The sequence below is a fragment of the Cervus canadensis genome, chromosome X, assembly GCF_019320065.1.
Source record: "Cervus canadensis isolate Bull #8, Minnesota chromosome X, ASM1932006v1, whole genome shotgun sequence".
NCBI classification, from domain to species: domain Eukaryota; kingdom Metazoa; phylum Chordata; class Mammalia; order Artiodactyla; family Cervidae; genus Cervus; species Cervus canadensis.
In genome coordinates, this window is record NC_057419.1 from 64,143,123 (window position 1) to 64,156,079 (window position 12,957).

The window sequence follows — 12,957 nt, forward strand, 5'->3', positions numbered from 1 at the left end:
GAGAATTAATAATGAGAAATAACTTACTAAGTGTCTATAACCATATACATACACATTTACATGCTAATGGGACATAGAGAGTTATATGATTTGGACCCTATTGTCAAGACCATTTTATTGTTGTTATAATATTATAAAATTGAAAAATACTTGCAAAAAGTTTGAACACTATAAAACATCTATTAGATAGATCATTAGTTACCCTATGTTCATTGAATGCCTATCACCACATATACCTGAATATATTAGAATAACATAAACCACTGCCTATTTTTCCAGAGTATATCCAAAAATTGCAGCCTCTTTGATTGTATAAACTTGTAGTATCTGAAATGGCAAATATCTACTTATTTTATACATTTAAAAGCATATACATGTATATACTTTATCATATTTTATGGTATGTTTTTTTCACTGTCACATTTCTTGAAATACTTTTATCAAAAGTCTTTATATGCATGTACACTATTGCAAGAACCACTTTATAGACCTCTAATATAATTTTAGCAGGAGTGTTTCTCAGTGGGATTTTGGGTGTCACTAACTCATTTAGTGAGCAGAGAACACTGCTTACTATAAGCATTTAACAGAGAATTTACCATTAGCATTTTACAGAGAATGCCAGATCTAGTACTTAACTCTATAAACACCCTCGGCAGCTTGCAGTCCTGTAACTAGTGACAAGTGGGAAAAAGAAAAAGCAGAAAGATTATGCTGAAAGCTCAAACCTTGAAGATAACACAGATGAATGAAAAGAGGTAGGGCCTGTTTGTGGGAGGTGAGGCAGAGAGCATGGTTCTAGAATTGTCAAGTTTGCTGTGGCCCAGGGCTAGAAAAAGCTATTGGAAGAAATCATGCTACAAACATAAAGCTCCTTTGTTTGGAAAATAAATGTCATTTCTTCTCTTTTCATTTCCCATCTGCATTTACATTATTCCTATCAATCTTCATTACACTGGAATTACTATAGGTTAAAATAAAATCTAATTTTAATGGTATACCACTACTTAGCAGAAGTAGCCACACTAAAGCCTATGTAAGAACTCAGTGAGATGATGCCCCAGTAACTTGAAATCCTAGTGGTAAAACAAAGACAACAACTCAGAGACTTATGAAGAAACTGTAATACTTCCTTGCATGCAAAGCCAAGACGGGATCTGAGGAGAAAATAGTCACTTCTATCAAATGCAACTGAGAGCCTAAGGAAAACTATCAGGGAACCACTAAACTGAGAGTTGCTTGAAGAAGGGGACCACAAGGATATTCATTTGAATATTCCACATTGCTCACCAGAGAGTAGGCCCTTGGTAACAAACTGAGGCTGAAGAATGCATCTTTGCATTGTTAAAGGCAAGGCAACAAGCCCCAAATGGAGCTGCTTATACTGAACCCCATGCCACCAAATCAAGACTGAATTAGTTTTGGCTCCCCCAGAAATGGAACCGTAAACCAGTCAATCAGGAATCACCTGATCAGCACTAGTTAGGTCACTTGCCTGACAGACCTGCCATCCCCTAAAGGAAAGTAAACTTGGAATAACTAACCTTTTTTTTTTTTTGCTGTAAGGGCAGAACATTTTTTCTTTCTTCCCTTCTAAATTTGTCAGCTTGTCTAATAATCAAATTGACACAGGACAGATTAACATGGAACAAAACAAATTTAACTACATAACTGTGAAGTGAAGTGAAAGTCGCTCAGTCGTGTCTGACTCTGCGACATCTCTTGCCCTGTATACCTCTTTAGAGCTCCTTTCTCTGTGCTAGACTGAATGCTGACTAGCTGATGAATTGCTGAAAGCCAGTAAGATCTTCCCAGGTGGCACTAGTGGTAAAGAACACGCCTGCCAATGCAGGAGACACAGCTTTCATCCCTGGGTTGGGATGGCTATAGGGTCCATGGAATTCTCCAGGCCAGAATACTGGAGTGGGTAGCCTTTCCCTTCTCCAGGGGATCTTCCAAACCCAGGGATTGAACCCAGGTCTCCAGCATTGCAGGAAGATTCTTTACCAGCTGAGCCACAAGGGAAACCCTTATGGGAATCCCACAAAGACATGAAGACTCAAAGGTAGTCAGGCAGTTGAGGCTTACATACTATCCTGAGCTAAGGAGAAGGAGGTAGGGATCTGGGGCTTCAAGAAGGAGGAAAAAAATTCACAGGAAGATAGGAAGTACAAATGTTGGTAAACAAACGAGTGCCATGCCATGCCATGCAAATCAGTCTTTCTGATGTAAAAAGTGGTTTTTTGCTGGCAATAGCTCCCTTCCCGGTACAGGCCCCCCACCTAAATTCTTTTAGGCAGTTAAGGGAGAGGTAGAATGCTGTTCATGAGTCTGCTGGTTCTCAACTGCCATCTGCTGAAAACAATTCCCATACTAAAGTGGGACATTTGGGGGTGACTTATTATGTTCCTGCTCATTGCCTCAGTTCAACTTCCTGTTCTTGCCCCCTTCTGCCTAGAAACATCTCTCACCCTGTATACCTCTTCAGAGCTCCTTTCTCTGTGCTAGACTGAATGCTAACTGATGAATTGCTGAAAGCCAGTAAGATCTTCCCAGGCGGCACTAACGGTAAAGAACACACCTGCCAATGCAGGAGACACAGCTTTGATCCCTGAGTTGGGATGATCCCCTGGAGGAGGGCATGGTAACCCACTCCAATATTCTTTGCCTGGAGAAGCCCATGGACAGAGGAGCCTGTTGGGCTACGGTTCACAGGTCACAAAGAGTCAGACAAGATTGACGTGACTTAGCACAGCGGTAAGAACTTTCAAATTTACTCAGCTGAATTGTGTTGTTGCTTTAGTTTTTAAACATAGAAATATTTACTTAGTAAAGTATGATCCATACATTGTTCTTTTTTTTAATTTCACTTTATTTTTAATTGGAGGATAATTACTTTACAGTATTGTAATGGTTTCTGCCATACATCAACAGGAATCAGCCGTAGGTGTACACATGCCCCCCTCTCTCTTAAACCTCCCTGCCTCCTCCCTCCCCATCCCACCCCTCTAGGTTGTGACAGGGCACTGATTTTGGGTTCCCTGTGCCATGCAGCAAATTCCCACTGGCTACTTTGCTCTTTAATGGCACTTTATAGAGGCTGTTATGAAGTGAGAGGTAATAGAATAAGCCACGCTAAAATATGCCTCTTTTGCATACTGATTATTTGGAAAAACTGCAGACAGGAGAAAATCTGAAAACAGAGAAATGTTCTCCATTTGTAAGGGAAATCTACATTTATAAACAAAATTTACATTAGAAAGTGGGACTGTACCAGGAAGAGAGCTATTACCAGGGATAACTTTCTCACCCATGAGACCCATATGCATGGCAGAGTAAGCTTTCTGTATCAAACATTGCCTCCTCTCATCTTCCAGTAAATCCCACCCACCCCCACCCTTCTGCCTTACCCTTTGAAGCCCTAGACCCTTAAACACCTTAGGTCAGGACTGCATACAAATTTCAATATTCTGGCTGCCTTCTGAGTCATATCTTTGTGAGGTTACCATACTACCTACATACATAATTAAACCTGGTTTTTTTTCCTCATGTTAATCTGTCTTTTATTCTTGAAGTTCAGCCCAAAACTTACAGGGGTAAAGGGATAATTAGTTTTCCTCCTCTGTATGAGTCTCACTTCATTCTTTTCATTTTTAATATACCTCAAGGCCTAATTTCATCAATTGATAAGACAATATTTACAATTATCTTTTGCCAATAGATTTGATGTGTGGTCAGTACTTTTATAGGATTGACTCCCCATTGATTTGATTACATTTTACATTTGATTACATTTATGCAGTTTTCTATGTGAATCTTTGTCTGGGTTTACACTGAGTAGAACAAAACAAAATTAATTGAAATGACTTATTAAAATTTAAACTTAACCTGCAAAATTATACTTTCTCATTTACCACATAAAACATATAATTTTACTTGTACAGAAGTTCTCATTCGCTGACATCAAATTTACATGGGGAAGCTAATAACATTTATGATTATTCTGAACTTTAATACATTTATTTCCATAATGAAACATATACACATATCTTGGATTAATGGCCCAATTTTATTACTCATACTGTCACTCTCTAAATGTTGAAGAATTTTATCACAGCCAACATATACTGATAGGCATGTATTTGCTGATAAAAGAGCAATAAATTTGAATACCTTGGCTTTAATGCCAAAATTATTCTTCCATACCTGCATCCTCATACCATAAAATGTCAAAACAGAAACTACTCATGTTAATGTTAACCCTACTGGGAGCTGTGCCAATAACAATGCTCCAAGAATAACACGATGATCACAAGTGCATAGAGTTTAGTGATGCTATCAGAAAACTTTGATTTTTATAATGCACAAACACTAAGGATTTATTTAAATAACCAGACTTCCGTTTTTGTTCACATTTAACATTCCATTAGATTTTAAAAGCAAAACTAAACTTCCAAAATAATGGCATTATGATTTTTGCCTTATTGAATTAGAGCATTTTTATTGAATGAATCATCAAGGACCAAGTGTAGGAAGTGGTAAAATTAAAAGAGAAGTCATGTATTTTCTGTTTTAAACTCATAAAAATTTAAATAAAGTTCCCACTTTATCTAATAAAGACACACTTGAACAACCTTACAGACTGGAAGAAAATATTTGCAAGTGATGCGGCAAACAAAAACTTAATTTCCAAAATATACAAATGACTCCTACAACTCAATAACAACAACACTAAAAAAAAAAAAAAACCTCAATTGAAAAATGGGTAGAAGACCTAAATAGACAATTCTTCAAAGAAGACATACAGATGGCCAACAGACACCTGAAAAGATGCTCATCATCACTAATTATTAGAGAATTAGAGAAATGCAAGTCAAAACTACAATGGGATATCACCTCATACCAGTCACAATGGACATCACTAAAAAGTCTATAAATAGTAAATGCTGGAGAGGGAGTGGAGAATAGGGAACCCTCCTACATTCATGGTGGGAATGTAAATTGGTAGCCCCACTATGGAAAACAGCTCTTTAAAAAAGTAAAACTAAAGTTGCCATACGATCCAGCAATCCTAGTCCTAGGCCTATACCTGAAAGTGAAAGTGAAAGCCACTCAGTTATGTCAGACTCTTTGTGATCCCATGAACTGTACAGTCCATGGAATTCTCCAGGCCAGAATACTGGAGTAGGTAGCCTTTCCCTTCTCCAGAGGATCTTCCCAACCCAGGGATCGAACCCAGGTCTCCCACATTGCAGGCGGATTCTTTACCAGCTGAGCCACAAGGGAAGCCCAAGAATACTAGAGTGGGTAGCCTATCCTTTCCCCAGGGGATCTCCCTGATCCAGGAATCGAATCCAGGTCTTTTGAATTGTAGGCGGATTCTTTATCAACTGAGCTATGAGGGAAGCCTATACCTAGACAAAACTAAATTTAAAAAAGTACATGGGCCCCAGTGTTCACTGTAGCACTACTTACAATAGCCAAAACATGGAAACAACCTAAATGTTCATTAAAAGATGAATAAACAAAACATGGAATATATATATACAAATATATATATATATATTTACACAATGGAATATTAGTCAGGCATAAAAAGAATGAAAGTGAAAGTTGCTCAGTCATGCCTGAGGGAATTCTCCAGGCCAGAATACTGGAGTGGGTAGCCTTTCCCTTTTCCAAGGGATCTTCCCAACCCAGGGATTGAACCCAGGTCTCCCACATTGCAGGCAGACTCTTTACCAGCTGAGCCACTAGGGAAGCCCAAGAATACTGGAGTAAGTAGCCTATCCCTTCTCCAGCAGATCTTCTCGACCCAGGAATTGAACTGGGGTCTCCTGCATCACAAGCAGATTCTCTACCAACTGAGCTATGAGGGAAGCCCTAAGAATAACGAAATAATGCCCTTTGCAGCATACATGAATGGAAATAGAGATTATCATCCTAAATGAAGTAAGTGAGAAAGAGAAAGACAAAAACAATGAACATATCTATGAAAGAGAACAGACTCATAGAGAATAAATGTGTGTTTTCCAAAGCAGGGATATGGAGGGAAGGATTGGGAGTTTGAGATTAGTAGATAAAAACTATTATATATACAATGGATAAGCAACAAGGTTCTACTATATATCACAGGGAACTATATTCAATATCCTGTGATAAACCATAATGGAAAAGAATATGGAATATACATATATATGCACATATATATATGAGTCACTTTGCTTTATAGGAGAAATGACCACAGCACTGTAAATCAACTATACTTCAATAACATTTTTAAAAAATTAAAATTAAAAAAAAGGCAGACATCATTGGCAAATACTTGTTTTCTGGCATTATTTTTTTAAAGATTTTTTTAATAGTCCCCCTATAAATATATTCCAAATCAGTAACTTAAGAAAAAAATCAAGTTACAGAGCATGCATAAAATACAAAGCAGCGATTTACAAGGAGATAGTAGTATCTTCATAACCAATATACCAAAATAATAAAACGACTACAGAGGAAAACTAAATTGACAGCAATGCCTTTCATGCAGCCCTCACGTCATGAGCACTGCAAAAGACAGAAGATTAACTATGAAACATAGCAATCTAGGCAAGCCCACACACATGTATATTTTGGGGATATTCCACCATCCTGAATAGTATCCATTTAGTTGACACAATTTTCAGATACTTCAGAGTTAAGTGCTTAATATTATCCACAAAAAAATAAAACTAAATATTAGTGTGTACATTTCGGAATGAGAATGAGCTTCTCCATTGATTTCAATAATATAGTGGAAGAAAACTTTCAGGTTTGTACAATGCCTAAATGCATTCTATTTAAACTCAAGGTACTATTTCATCTTACGTACTAAAAGAATACATGCCTTTAAGTGGTACCACTTGAGGAGAAATTAACCTTATATTCTTTAGATATACTGAAACCAGATATTTAACTGGACTATATTCCATAATATACTACAGAACTCAAAAATCAGCATTGTTAAAATAATTGGCCATGCTTGCTGGTGGCTATGGTGATAAAACTAGGTTGCATTTACTGGAAGGTTTTAAGACAAAATTAACACTTTGCCTTCGGATGCTAACAGCATTAAACCAGTTATTGCCTGAGCAATAAAATGCCACATTATATACTGCTGGGAAATTAGATAAGTTAAATGACTTGGGCTGCCTGATTACTGTAACAGAGGCACCTCAGGTGGAATTCCAGCAGTCTCTCCAGTTTCTAGCTACTACTGAAATCATCACAGTCTTTTGTGTTTATTAAGATAATTCTTCTCCAGAAAAAAGTGTTTGCCCCTCTGTAATCAATGTTGATGTTTACAAAAATTAAAGAACAAAATTTACTAAACTAAATAACCCTATTAAGGCATTTTAGAAACTGACTTCCAGAATTATGGAAAATGTATATGCTCTCAAAATTCTGCTATGTTTATAGGGCAATTCTTAGATTTATGGAAATATACTCTGCACTGAGAGGAGAGTATGTTAATTATAAGCTGCTCTGTGGCAAAATGATAGCTTATTTCTACAGTCTTCTTAATTTGATTTAATCAAGACCAATAGGTCTGAACTTCAAGGGATCAGGTTCTATTATGTCCTACAGTGACAGCTTCCATGACGAAAAGTAAACAATAATTGAGGAATCCAAACATTCAGCTTATTAAACTAAGGCTAGTGAAGCCAAAGCATGAAAAAAAGCTGCAGTCATTCGGAACAAATGGATGTTTTTATAAAGCTAAAATCAAAAGACTTAAGACATGGAAAAATTCGTAAGTATGAGGAAGTAATAAGCACAAACATGACCACAAGAATTACAAATATATTTAAATCTCAGACCTGGGAATTGGACTATACACAGCCTTCTAGGAGAGGAGAGAAGCGCCTTATATGTTCCGACAGCACCGCACCTTTGGCTTGTTTTCAGTGGTTGGTGGAACATGAATAGGAACCACATTGTTGCCTGGAGACATGTCATTGTCATGTCTGTCTGACATTCGCTTCTGAGAAACAATGCAGTATATCTCTGTCAAGATTGTCTGAAAACCAACTTCCACATTTGTAGGGTCTAGAGCAGATGTCTCAATGAATGACAAACCATTTTCTTCTGCAAAAGCTTTTGCTTCATCTGCAGGAACTGCCCTGAGATGGTGCAAACCACTCTCATTGCCCACAAGCATGATGATAATACTACTATCAGCGTGATCTCTCAGTTCTTTTAGCCATCGCTCTACATTTTCATATGTGAGATGTTTAGCAATGTCATAAACCAATAAGGCAACTACAGCTCCACAATAGTATGCTGATGTTGTACCGTGGTATTGTTCTTGCTCTGTTTTCCTGTCAACCTGGATGCTTCCTGTTGCAAACTCTACTCCAATGGTGCTTTTGCTTTCAAGATTAAACTCATTTCAAGGAAATCGAGACAGGAGATTACTCTTTCCAACACCAGAACCTCCAATAAGGACAACCTTGAAGAGGTAGTTGTACTTGTCGTCATGGGTGCCCACTGTGTGGCCTAGAAGTGAAGGGGTAGGAGCAGCCGTGGTACCGGTGGGATCAGGGGGCTTCGCTGCAGGGGTAACCCGAGCGCCAAGCTTCAGCTGCCGGACCCAGTAAAGAACCCCTCAAAGATTTTTTTTTTGATGTGCACCATTGTTTTGATGTGCATTTGTGCACCAAGTCCTTACTGAATCTGTTACAATATTGCTTCTGCTTTATGTCTTTTGGTTCTTAGGTCCCCAACCAGGGATTGAGCCAGCACACCTCTGCACTGAAAAGCGAAGTCTTAACCACTGGACAGCCAGGGAAGTCCCTTCTGGCATTCTTATATCAACAAAACATTTATTTCTAATAGATGAAGAGATTTTTAAAATATTCTATTTCCTGAAAGATCACAAGAGTCAGTTTTTGGTATGTCACGGATGGTTACCATACTGGAATAATTTAAGAAAACATTTTAGCATATCAAAGCCATATATCATAGTTTATTCAAATTAATAATAAAAATCTACTATGGGTCATCTAATATACATCTTATTATTTCTAATACTTTAAAACAATTATTTGGCTCTACCAGGTCTTAGTTCTGGCATGTGAACTCTTAGTTGCAGTATGTAGGATCTAGTTTCATGACCAGGAATTGAACCCTGGCCCCCTGCATTGGGAGCATGGAGTCTTAGCATTGAACCACCAGGGAAGTCTCTATTTCTAATACTTTTTATCAACCAAAGAAGTTTATTAATTATCAGCATCAATTTTACAGATACTGAAATTTGATCTTAAACATGTAGACAAAAGTACAAAAAAGGTACAATTTAAGCCTTCATCTGTCTGATTCAAAAGTCATATGCTTTTAATCTACTTCAGTATACTATTCCAGAATCACTTCTTTATGATGTTGCTCAGAAATACTGATATAAATTTTTAAAGAGAAAAGAAGTGAAATCATGAATGAAATTAATTTACTTATAAAGGGAAGAGGGTTAGTTTTTCTAAGTATATTTTTTTAGTATATGAACAATTTATTTTAAAAATCAATGAGTCCAACAGACTGGGAATGGTTCTGAAAACAATGGTATCTCATTGCAAGTGAGGTTTATGAAGAGTTTTTAACAACATGGGGAATAGTTTAAGTTTAAAAAAAGCAGGATTACAATATGTTGGGAAGGTTCGACGGGGTTGGGGGGGCTTCCTTGGTGGCTCAGTGTTAACAAATCCACCTGCCAATGCAGGAGACACAGGTTCGATCCCTGGTCTGGGAATATTCCACATACCTCGGAGCAACTAAGCCCATGTGTCACAACTATTGAGTCTATGCTCCAGAGCTTGGGAACCACAACTACCCAGCCCATGCGCTGCAACCACTGAAGCCCATGAGCTCTAGAGCTCATACTCCGCAGCAAGAGAAGCTACCTCAACAAGAAGTCCACACACTGCAGCTAGAGAGAAGCCCTCTGCAGAAAAGCCCATGCAGCAATGAAGACCCAATACAGAAAAAAATAAAATAAATAAATAAAAATGAAAAAAAATACATTTGGAAGGAAATTTCAACTAATAAATACCATAAACTTGACTTGAAGGAAATACAGTAAAATGTTAAGCAAAGTTAAAAAATAGTCAATGAAATTAGAAAGTAACAGCTATAGTAGTTTTGTTTTATGTGATATTCTACTTTATAGTTTCAATGTAGGATACCTGATGTTTATATTTTGCTTTTATATTTTTATATTATAGAAATTACAAATAAAAAAGTCTTTTTTTTCCCAATGAAAATCACATTATAAAAATGATTACTGAAAATAAACAAATGAAATTATATCAAAGGATATTAGGCACTGTATTAGTCAACTCAGGCTATCATAAGAGAATACCACAGGCTGGGTCTCTTGCACAATAGAAATTTATTTTCTCACAATTCTAGAGGCAGAATTCCAAGAATTAGCAAGGTGCTAACCAATTCTGTTTCTGGTGAGACCTCTCTTCCTTAGGAGACAGCTTTGGGTCCCACCTTTATGACACCATTAACCATAATTACATCCAAAAGGCCCTATCTCCAAACACAGTCACATTGGGGGTTAGGGTTTCAACAAGTGTGAACTTTGGGGAGACATAATTCATTCCATAACAGACACAAAAGACAGAAAACCTTAAGAATATTATTTCAAATATAGAAATATAAATTTATTGTAAAATATAACACTCACTTACATGATATTAAAAAAAAATAGAAGACATACTGTATTATTGTGGTCTGATGTATGTGCTTCCAAAAGTCATATGTTAAAATCCTAACCCTCAGTATTTCAGAATGTTGACTACATTGGGAGTTAAGGCCTTTAAAGAGGTAATTAAGGTAAAAGGAAGCCCTCAGACTGGGCCCTAATACAATCTGACTGGTGTCCTTACAAGAATATGGAGTTTAGACACACAGAGAGACACCAGAGATTTCTGCACAGAGAAAAGGTCATGTGGATAGAGAGAGAAGGCGTCTGTCTGCAAGCCAAGCCAGAGGCCTCAGAAGAGAATCAATTTGCAGACATCTTGATCTTGTACTTCAAGGTTCCAAAACTGTGAGAAAACAAATTTCTATTGTTTAAGGCTTCTAGTCTGTGGTATTTTGTTACGGTTTCTCTAGCAAACTAACAGATATTACAGAATAAAAGCCTTAAAAGTTATTTTTAAGACTTTATGGTTTAACATTATACATAATGTTCAATGTACGGCAGTCACAGTATTATATACCCTACCTTTCTCCAACTTGACCCTTTCTTACTGGTTATACTTCTTTTTAGAATGCAAACTCATTACCTTTTCTCCTTTTAGCCCTAATTTTTATATTTTGCAAAAGTTTCCATACCATTTTAGGACTGTCCTGAGATTCAATTTCAAGGTTTTATTCCTTTCACTACATAAGTTCAAAACGCAAATCTCTGTGAGAGACAATATTAATAAATATTTAAGGAACTTTGGCTCCATTCCATGTTATCAATGACCTTGGGTGTTAGAGATGCCAGATGAATCAGAGATGCTTCCTGTCCTCAGCATGCTTACATATTAATGAGATGCACAGATTCATGAGTAAGTCAGTGGTGCTCAAAGTAATTTATATAGTTACACACAAATGTGCTGTTTTCCTTAACTGACAGCATCTTTCTCATTCTCCCACCCAGACTGGATGCAGAGGAAGAGGGTGGAATGTAGTCTTGGATCTTCACATATCTTAGCCTCTTCTACCCTGAACAGTCTCATTACAGCAACTCTGTTCTTTGGGATAAACAGTCAGAATTTCAGACCTTCCCATCCCCCCAACGAGATGGCATCTGGGAAGAGCAAATAGAGCTTCAATTTCAGGTTGCCTCACTTTTGTGAGTTTCTTCTAAAGCTATGTATATAATTTTTGTAATTTGAATTTGATATTATTTTCTAAAGGAAGGGTCTCCACATTGTGTAAGGCCTCTCAGAATGTGGGTCAGCCCTGAAGTGGGCTTCCATGAGGTGGGGAGAGGGACTCTTATACCTGCATGCATGTGGCATTACTTTTCTGGATCCTCAGTCTCTTTGGCAATGACCTCTCCCTCTCCACCTGGAGCCTAGTTGACATGTGGCCATCTGCTGCTGAGGCCTGAGATAAGAATCTTGAACCTCTCCTCTTAGTCCCACCCAGAACCAAGAGGGTCTCTCATAACTGCCCCAGTTACTTCCCAGTCGTCACATGTTTTTCATTAATACTGTGGCTGCAGAAACAGCCACCTCCTACTCTTCTGCCTGTTCAGTGGAGTCCCTCTGATTCAGTCAGCCTCCATAACAGATTGCCTGGGTTTTAACTCAGTCACCTTCAGTGACTTTGAAACTCCTATATCCCTTTCAAGCGACAAGAAACTTAAGCCAGTTTTGGTTACTGACATGACAGTGAGAGCCTAAGACACAAAGAAAAAATATTTTGTACGGTACCATCGAATTTTTAAGACTATAGTATTGCTAGGGACTGAAAAATTGTGATCTGGAAATTAAAAAAAAAAACAAACAACTGAACACCAAATCTTTCATTTGCATTCCTATTGTAAGTTTCCTCTTCTTACCCTCCACCCCCATCTCTGCTAAAGAAGGTGAATGAATATCTCCAGCCAACTCTGGAGTAGATTCTATATACAAAGTAGCAACATAGAGAAACACAATATTATATTTTAAAATATATTATTTATTTCATAAAGCCCATAAATAGTTACAAGTAACAAATGGTTACTAAGTGGTAGTTAGTAACTTTGTGGTTACAGGAGCATAGTAATTGGAGTAATAACACTGCCTATGGATGGGGAGAGTTCCAGTGGACAAAGATAGTGCAAATATAGGCAGAGGAAGTGTTATAAATCCACCAACATACCCCTGAGACTTTTAATGAAAGCCACTTGCCATTTAATCTTTGCAGAGGAACATAGACATTATG

The 12,957-nt window shown here is 37.5% G+C and overlaps 1 protein-coding gene and 1 pseudogene across 1 annotated transcript in view; both read right to left on the reverse strand.

Annotated features, from left to right (window-relative positions):
* The window catches only part of CFAP47 (cilia and flagella associated protein 47), a 496,124-nt gene that overhangs the window by 286,424 nt on the left and 196,743 nt on the right, over positions 1-12,957 (reverse strand). The window lies entirely within an intron of this gene.
* LOC122434668 lies at positions 7,898-12,605 on the reverse strand (annotated as a pseudogene).